At 37.0% G+C, this 10,347-nt stretch overlaps 1 long non-coding RNA gene across 1 annotated transcript in view; it reads left to right on the forward strand.

The window, feature by feature from the left end:
- Positions 1-9,812, forward strand: part of LOC130047730 (uncharacterized) — a 36,530-nt gene extending 26,718 nt beyond the window's left edge. The window contains exons 2-4 of the long non-coding RNA XR_008796548.1: positions 3,938-4,077; positions 7,524-7,662; positions 9,564-9,812. This is a non-coding gene — a long non-coding RNA (uncharacterized LOC130047730). The remainder of the gene's footprint in view (positions 1-3,937; positions 4,078-7,523; positions 7,663-9,563) is intronic.
- Positions 9,813-10,347: the final 535 nt, after the last annotated feature.

Genomic DNA, 10,347 nt, shown 5'->3' on the forward strand with positions numbered 1-10,347 from the left:
TGGCAAAAAGCATCCTTGGGTGGAGGCAATTTAAGTTTGATGAAATGAAGGGTAACACCCTGCTCCAAGGGGAAATAATAGCGAATTAGTAGATATATATTTACAAATTTATAAAAATTTCTCCACAAAAATCCTGTGGGGATCTGTGTTGGAATAGATCCTCAATACCACCTTGCTTGTCGCAAAAGACGACTAAATGGGGTGGTCCTTCGGATGAGACTGCAAAAACCGAGGTCCCGTGTCACAGCAGATGTGGCACGAGATAGATCCCTCCCTGCTCAATGGCCCTAAGCACCGAGCATAGGCCTAAATGTTGCAGCCCTTCACCGGCATTGGTGACATCTCCATATGAGTGAAATATTCTCGAGAGGGACATAAAACAATATTCAATCAATCAATATCCAGTATAATACTTCCAGAACAAGCAGGCCAATTTCATGCAATCAAGGGCCATGCTACCTTTAAAGGTATAAAAGAGATAATTACAAAAATAGGGAGGGGTCAATTAAAAATCTTCTCAAGAACTGCTGGGCAAGGAAAGTTCAAATGTTCATGGCAGCTTCCTGACATAGTGCAGATTAAAGTTTGTTGAAACCATGGCTCCTGGGGGGTAGGATGGGGCTACAATAGGGGATCAAAGTTTTATATCTGAATATATAGGGAACAAATCTTTAAAAAGCTCCTTCATAAAGCAATACTTATATATAAATATTTATTATATTTAATATATATATTTATTTAATAGTAAATATATATAATGCTATCCATTTCACGTAATTTTTGGAATTTTTTAATTATTCTGATGTCAACCTTACACTTATATTTTTCACAGGTTTTGAATATAATGTCTCCAGTATATATATGTTTGACGATTGTTACCATGGAAACGAACTCACAGACCAACATGTATGTCAAAACAGGTGGGTTGTTTTGGTAAATTAAATATAGTGGTACCCATTTCAATCAATTTTAGAATTTTTAAATTAGTCTGATGTCAGTCATACACTTCCGGTTTTTTTTTACAGGTTTTGAACATGATGTCTCCAGCAAGGATATGTTTGATGATGGTTACCATGGGAACGAACTCACAGACCTATGTCAAAAATGTCATTTTCTGATAGAATAGGCATAATGCTATCCATTTCACTTAATTTTAGAATTTTTAATTATTCTGATGTCAGCCATACACTTCCGGGTTCTCTACAGGTTTTAAATATGATGTCTCCAGCAAGGATATCTTTGATGATGGTTACCATGGGAACAATCTCACAGACCTATGTCAAAAATTTAATTTTTTGATAGAATAGGCATACTGCTATCCATTTCACTCAATTTTAGAATTTTTTAATTATTCTCATGTCAGTCATACCTTTCCATTTTTTGTTTACAGGTTTTGAACATGATGTCTCCAGCAAGGATATGGTTGATAACGGTTACCATGGAAACGAACTCACGGACCTATGTCAAAAATGTCTTTTTCTGATAAAATAAATATAATGCTATCCATTTCACTTAATTTTAGAATTTTTTAATTATTCTAATGTCAGCCATACACTTCCGGGTTCTCTACAGGTTCTAAATATGATATCTCCAGCAAGGATATGCTTGATGGTGGTTACCATGGTAACGAACTCAAAGACCTATTTAGAAATGAATTTTTCTGTTAAATTAAAACTAATGCTAATTACTTTAATCACTTTAGGAATTTTTTCACTGCTCTAATGTCAGTTCCATACCCCCTTTTAGACAAATAGTAAATTTCAGTAAATTATAATGTCTCCAGCAAGGGTATCTTTGATGTTCGTTACCATGGAAACGAACTCACGAACCTATCTAAAAAATGTCTTTTTTCGATAAAATGAGTACAATACTATCTATTTCACTCATTTTAAGGATTTTTTAATTACTCTGATGTCAGTCCCATACATCCTTAATTGTGTTTAAAATGAATTTTCTTTACCGAGTCGAGCGTAAAAAAGCGCATCAAAATCGGTGCAGAAATAACACAGTTATCGATCTATAAGTGGCTATTTAAATTGCAAATTTAAATATAAACCTGCAGAATCACAGCTCGAGCATTGGGGTGGACCTAATATGAGTGAGTATATATATATATGATATATCCTGTCATTTAAAAATCAATTAAGGGTGGGTGGGGGGGGGGGGTGAAATGACAGCTTGTCTTCCTGTGGCTTATTTCGTATCTGAATATTGCGAGAAAAGGTTTTTTTCAAATCAACCTTACAGCCAAAGCGTAAAAATGTGGCGGGATCTACAATATTTTGACAATTCAATAAGTATGTGGAATGGGAAGATTATGTGCTGCTATATTGAAATGATAATTTTAGCTGAGCACTACATAATTTACAGTAGCAGATCCATCGTCGCACTCACGCTCCCTCATATGATGGAGATAATCGAATAGAAGCACCCGTGGGTAACCGACGATGTAGCGGATCTAGTGGGTGGGTTTTATTTGAACGTTATCAACCAAAAATTATCAGCATTTGCTCTTTTGTGGTCTTCGATTCACCTCCCTTTTTTAAGGAATTTTCTGGATCCGCCACAGATTTGTTATCAAGAAATACAACTCAGTCCATGTTCACTAAAAATCTACAAGAGTTGTCTTTCTTTAAGAAGCAGAAGACACTTGCTGTGAAAACGGAAATGCATGCCGAATTCTGAAGAAACGCTTGTTTTAGGGATCTTTACAGGTACTTCGCAAAATTGACTGTCGGGTACAGTGCTATTAGGTAATACACTGAATATATTGTCTGGTTATTTATCTATTATATGAGTTGCATAAAAGAAATGTCAGATTGTCAACCTAGGCCTAACGTACATGTAACATTGAGTTTGTTTACACCAGTGGCGAATCTATGCAATTTTGAAAGGGGTGCGACCTAAATGTGTACTTTTTCTACACAAGGCCATGAAATGACAACAAATTCTTTCTTTTTGAAAAAATTACTCAACCAAATGTGAGGGGGGGGGGGTTGTTAACCCCCTGTGGATCCGCCACTGGTTTATGTCACAGCTGTCTCTGGGGACAAGGATGAGGTATTAAAAGAGGTTCAAAGAACCACAGGGTACAATATGACATTTGATATAAAGGTTCAAGTTGTTTAATAGTGTGGCCTTTATGTTAGGAGTAAGGACTACTTAGGACTTTAGAAAATTTTAATTTATGCACACCGAGCGTACATTCAAGTTTGTTCACACAATGACTACTGAGGTCAGGGTGAGGTCACAAGAGGAAAAGGTGTTTTCTTCCAAGATAAATTTTCTTTTTAGGAGCCACAGATTTAAATTCATTTTACAAATAAATCTATATGCAAGCATCATCTTGTACTTTTTAAAATTTGTACACAACACGACTCTTGTGTTCAAGATTAGGTCACTAAGGAGGAATACACAGAACTGAGGTTTTTGTTTTAAAAGAGATAATGCTGCAACTCAGATGGGCATCCTCATTCACTGTAGATTACAGTTATTTCATGTTAAGACGACCCCTGCGGGATTAGAATGGAGTCACAAAAGAGTTGTAATGATTACGTACATGTATGAATAAAGTAGACATTTTTAATGAAAATCTTTTAAAGGACCAAATCATGATGAATTCTATTTTTTTAAATTATGTGTACTAGCATCTCCATGTCTTGTAGATTCATAGTTAACATTGCGACCCCTGAGTCCAGGTAGGGGAAGATGCACTGTATCCACCTGTGGGGTTTCATTGTGGGGCACAGCATCAAAAATGCATCATTTAATGTAATAATTAAAAGAATATCAATATCAAAGAATAAATGAAAAACTAATGATTTGGATCTAAACGCTGCTCAGGATGTCCACTTTTTTGTCTCGGGCTCGTAATCCTGTCTACTTTGTGTCTCGCTTGTTTTGTTTTTATTTAATTCCTATTGTCTATTTTATCTAGGATGTTGTCCACTAAGCTAATGGTGGGGATCGTAGCACTACCCTGCACACAGACATGGAATGAATCTGCCTAGTCCATTATCAGAAGAGTGACCGGGACTGTTTGTCCCATCAGAGAAGTTTCTCGAGAAGCATGACAAGGTACAGAGCTACATTATCTTCAATTAGTTTTACTTTCTGTAGCAACACCACCCATTTTTTAAAAATTACCCAAAACAATAAAAATCAGGTGTAATTACCAATTTTAAGTATGCTGATTTCAAATCTGGATTCCTTTTACTCCAATTTCTTATAGAAAATGAGGTATAGTGTCTTAAACACCCCTACCGTCAGGTTGACAAAAATGGAAAATGTTTCATTTCACATCAAAAAGTGACCCAACTTTATTTCTTGAAACATCATTACCCAAATCAATAAAAATCAGGTGTAATTACCAATTTTGATTATGCTGAATCCAAATCTGAATTCCTTTTACTCCACTTTCTTACAGAAAATGAGGTATAGTGTCTTAAACACCCCTACAGTCAGGTTGTCAAAAACGGAAAATGTTCCATTTCACATTAAAAAGTGACCCAAAGTTATTTCTTGAAATAGGCATACAACATAGAAAGGAAAACAATTGATACTAAATTGTTCCATGAACATTCTTAGTTGTTTTGGAAAAAATATATCTCACCTCTGGACTTCACAGATACAGGAAAGAAAGAGGTATACGGAGCGGATCAAATATCTTAAATTTAATCAGATTGGGCCATAGCTTAATGAACTGGTGAACAGGAGCAAAAGTAAAACTAATAGGAAAACTGATTTATTAAACATCAGCAAGTCTTTTCCCCGAGAACTTCTGGTAGAGCTGTCGAGGGAGGGGGAGAGAAGCTGAGTTGTATCATTATCAGAATTTACCGAAACACTGGACTCTCTGGCCAGTCTGGGGGCTGGGTTACATCAGAACTGACAGAAGCAGATTAACTCACTAGTCACTAGCCAGTCTGGGGGTTGAGTGGTATCAGAATCTGTTTGAGAATGAATGGTTGAAATGTTTATTATTTAGTTATTTTTATTTTTTCAGAATTCAGAAATTTAAAAACTGCAATGATCAGATTTTTCTGCAACACCAATAATGTCCCAATGGCACTTCAAGTACAAACCATGATATTAAAAAAAATGAAATGAAATGATAGATGAATAAAATATTTGTCTGTAAGTTACTTTATTTATCTGTAAGTAAGTCACTAAGTGAAACTAGTGGCACTGCAACTTGCAAGTGAAAATTGTATCATCTGTATAGCTTAAGACCCCTTTTAAATTTTTCTTGCCTTGTCATTAATATTGTTGAAAATTTGGCAAATAGCATTTTTAGCTCCCCCCCCCCCCCAGTCCATACTCCACTTTTCTTTAAACACTAAAAATCCAGCTAATTCAGTGAGGAAGAAATATGTCACTATATTTCGAATTTCCTCTAGCCTAGACTATATCAAATTGAATACCGCACTACTATCAGTCACAGATTGACACTGGTAGGGGTATGGGGACCTGGTCTGTGAGTGTGATGGAAAAGATTCTGATGAAAATAAAGATTCACTCACATGTGATGTATAAACAGTGTATTAGTGTATACTTCCGGTACGTTGTGTGTACGTTAATATTGAGAGTTATCTTTCCTTGGATATTGAAATCAATCAAATACTATATGAACACGGGCAATTATCGTCCATGTTTGACCTCAGTATAATTTATTTATGCATAAAATTTATTAATATGTCACTCTTTGTTTCATATTTCACCGTTAAGTCAATGTAATACATGTATTCGCTCTGCTTGTATCATTGCTGTGGTGTTTTTCCTTTGATGATCACTGTGTTTTTATTTTTGATACACCATGACTTGTTGTGCTCTAACAACCATACTCTATCAAGATAGAGCATGTCAGGGTGCATCGACAATCTCAATGACATTTGACCTTACATTGGAGGAGAAACAATATAAACAAACTAGTCCATTTAATTATCAATAAAACAAACTCAAATAAACGTATTGGATATTCCGAGCTGTCTTCTTGTTTTCTTACTTCAACACAAATCGTTGCATCCAGTAATTCATCTCGGTCAAAAATGGGACATTGCCCCGTGCGGCACGCCACTTGTTGAACGTTTCAATTGCCCATTTAGTATTTTTACGAGTGTTAAGATTTTTTGTGAGTCTATCAAATGCTGAATTTCATCATCGGACACCGGTTCAAATCGTTCATTTTTCATCTCGACCTCAGGACTGGAGAAATTTGGCGCACTCAAATCAGTCTCCATCATGTCCAAAATATCTCCTATATCGAAATCCATGAGGTTCGTTTTTTAGTCCCGGTAGATCGAGCGTCATACTTTGCAACGAATCTTTAACATGTATCTGATTTTCTATATACGGATTCTGCAAACTGTGAGAGCAAAAATTCCAAGCCATCGTCCATGGTGGTTATTGCTTAAAAAGTGACAAGCGTTTTATTCGACCGTATCGGATAAACATGCCATTTCGATAATGAGTTTTGATTGGTCTAAATTTTGGTCACGCAGTTCCTTGTTAGAGTACAGTTTTATAATTAAGGATGATGCAATGATTTCTGAGCGCAATGATAGAAAACATTTAGAGTAACCTTGAACCCGTGCATCTTCCGATACCAGTCTCGGGGGCTCCGCCCCCTCGACTGGTATCGGAAGATACACTCGTTCAAGGATACTCTAAATATTACTTAACCCTTCAATCTCAAAGGGATTTTCTGGAATGTGCCTAATCACGTGAGATACGCTAAATATCAACTTCGCATCATTCGTAGGCTCTAGGTTTATCCATATTAGCCCGTAAAAAACAGGGACTGGAACCTCGTCCCACTTTTCCAGTAGAAATAAAAATAGAACATGATGCGCAATCTAGCGAGCGCGGTTGTTGCTACTTCCTGGTCACTTGGCCAGCTATCAAATTATTTTTTTTGATTAATCATTTGAAAACTTTTTTATTTAAAACAAGTTCTTAGATTTCAAACATTCATTATTAAACTTACTAACACATAGTATATATACTGTACCTAATAACCATATTAACTGCTAGCAAATAATTAAGAAAAGAAAAAAAAAATATACACTGTATTTATAATCTCTTGAAGAAATAAATCAAGTCTTCTTGTTACGTAATTCAAAGATGATATTTAAAAATAAGTCTGAGCTAGGTTTTGGTTGTCACAAACTAACACAGTAGTCGACGTCATCTTCGTTTTGTCACTGTCATCTAGTAAGTGCCCACGTATTCAGCAAAGTTCATTCTTTGCCACCATTTTAATTATTTCATGCTTTGAGGTGGCACTTTTAAGGAAGGAGTACACAGTTTGTGTTTCTGGTTGCAAGAACGGCTCACCCACCCCCGAATACATAATGTGTACAGGGGGTTATAGTAGGTACCACTCACTCTAAACAGGGATTTCATGTAGGGACTCATTTCTCCCGAGTGTCTTGACATTTACCAGCTGGCAACATATGTGTCTCGATCATCTAAGCCTCATTTACATTCTCAATTTGGGTTATAAATTATCATTTATTTTTTAGGGACTTGTATGAATGGGCAGAAGAAATTTTCTTAACTGACTATCCCATCATTGCCTGCTGTTGGAGACTGAACACTTTATTGAAAATCGCTGGGGTGTAGCAAACAGTGGGTGTCATTGCCCTGAGAAGAGTCAGAGAAGTATTCATTTTTATTGGAAAAAGTTTAGTTCATGTAAAGAGCATGAAGGCAGATTTTACAGTTATCTCCCTTAGACTATGTAAATTATAATACAGCTCTTGCTAATGATGTTATTTAACTTATTAAATGTTGTTTGAATGTTGTCAATTTGGTTTGTAGTCAAAGACATGAGTTATAGCTGCCTGTATTGTACCAGTTCACATACAGTTACCTACAGAATTAACAGTAGATTACATGTACCTGACTCTCTAGGGATGCATTTTTACCTGAGTGATTATTGCTGTTGGTCTGCATACATCATTGTGTTACGTCTGTCGTGCATTACCAATTGAACATGTTATATACCTGTCTGTAGATGGGACGTATTATGGTACAGCAATGTCTGTGTGTCTGTCTGTAGATGGGACGTATTATGGTACAGCAATGTCTGTATGTCTGTCTGTAGATGGGACGTATTATGGTACAGCAATGTCTGTGTGTCTGTCTGTAGATGGGACGTATTATGGTACAGCAATGTCTGTGTGTCTGTCTGTAGATGGGACGTATTATGGTACAGCAATGTCTGTGTGTCTGTCTGTAGATTGGACGTATTATGGTACAGCAATGTCTGTATGTCTGTCTGTAGATGGGACGTATTATGGTACAGCAATGTCTGTGTGTCTGTCTGTAGATGGGACGTATTATGGTACAGCAATGTCTGTGTGTCTGTCTGTAGATGGGACGTATTATTACACAGCAATGCCTGTGTGTCTGTCTGTATATGGGACGTATTATGGTACAGCAATGTCTGTGTGTCTGTCTGTAGATGGGATATATTATGGTACAGCAATGTCTGTGTGTCTGTCTGTAGATGTGATATATTATGGTACAGCAATGTATGTGTGTCTGTCTGTAGATGGGACATATTGTGACACAGCAATGTCTGTTTGTCTCTCTGTAGATGGGACGTATTATGGTACAGCAATGTCTGTGTGTCTGTCTGTAGATGGGACGTATTATGGTACAGCAATGTCTGTGTGTCTGTCTGTAGATGGGACGTATTATTACACAGCAATGCCTGTGTGTCTGTCTGTATATGGGACGTATTATGGTACAGCAATGTCTGTGTGTCTGTCTGTAGATGGGATATATTATGGTACAGCAATGTATGTGTGTCTGTCTGTATATGGGACATATTGTGACACAGCAATGTCTGTTTGTCTCTCTGTAGATGCGACGTATTATGGTACAGCAATGTCTGTGTGTTTGTGTAGATAGGACATATTATGGTACAGCAATGTCTGTGTGTCTGTCTGTAGATTGGACGTATTGTGACACAGCAATGTCTGTGTGTCTGTCTGTAGATGGGACGTATTATGGTACAGCAATGTCTGTGTGTCTGTCTGTAAATGGGATGGATTATGGTATAGCAATGTCTGTATGTATGTCTGTAGATGGGATGTATTATGGTACAGCAATGTATGTGTGTCTGTCTGTAGATGGGACGTATTATGGTACAGCAATGTCTGTGTGTCTGTCTGTAGATGGGATGTATTATGGTACAGCAATGTCTGTCTGTAGATGGGATGTATTGTGACACAGCAATGTCTGTCTGTAGATGGGACGTAAAGCAAAGTTCATTCTTTGTCACCATTTTAATTATTTCATGCTTTGAGGTGGCACTTTTAAGGAAGGAGTACACAGTTTGTGTTTCTGGTTGCAAGAATGGCTCACCCACCCTCGAATACATAATGTGTACAGGGGGTTATAGTAGGTACCACTCACTTTAAACAGGGATTTCATGTAGGGACTCATTTCTCCCGAGTGTCTTGACATTTACCAGCTGGCAACATATGTGTCTCGATCATTTAAGCCTCATTTACTTTCTTAATTTGGGTTATAAATTATCATTTATTTTTTAGGGACTTGTATGAATGGGCAGAAAAAATTTTCTTCACTGGATATCCCTTCATTGCCTGCTGTTGGAGACTGAACACTTTATTGAAAATTGCTGGGGTGTAGCAAACAGTGGGTGTCATCGCCCTGAGAAGAGTCAGAGAAGTATTCATTTTTACTTTAAAAAGTTTAGTTCATGTAAAGAGCATGAAGGCAGATTTTACAGTTATCTCCCTTAGACTATGTAAATTATAATACAGCTCTCGCTAATGATGTTATTTCACCTATTAAATGTTGTTTGAATGTTGTCAATTTGGTTTGTAGTCAAAGACATGAGTTATAGCTGCCGGTATTGTACCAGTTCACATACAGTTACCTACAGAATTAACAGTAGATTACATGTACCTGACTCTCTAGGGATGCATTTTTACCTGAGTGATTATTGCTGTTGGTCTGCATACATCATTGTGTTTCGTCTGTCGTGCATTACCAATTGAACATGTTATATACCTGTCTTTAGATGGGATGTATTATGGTACAGCAATGTCTGTATGTCCGTCTGTAGATGGGACGTATTATGGTACAGCAATGTCTGTATGTCCGTCTGTAGATGGGACGTATTATGGTACAGCAATGTCTGTATGTCCGTCTGTAGATGGGATGTATTATGATACAGCAATGTCTGTGTGTCTGTCTGTAGATGGGATGTATTATGATACAGCAATGTCTGTGTGTCTGTCTGTAGATGGGACGTATTATGGTACAGCAATGTCTGTATGTCTGTCTGTAGATGGGACGTATAATGGTACA

The sequence above is a fragment of the Ostrea edulis genome, chromosome 7 (assembly GCF_947568905.1).
Source record: "Ostrea edulis chromosome 7, xbOstEdul1.1, whole genome shotgun sequence".
NCBI classification, from domain to species: Eukaryota; Metazoa; Mollusca; class Bivalvia; order Ostreida; family Ostreidae; genus Ostrea; species Ostrea edulis.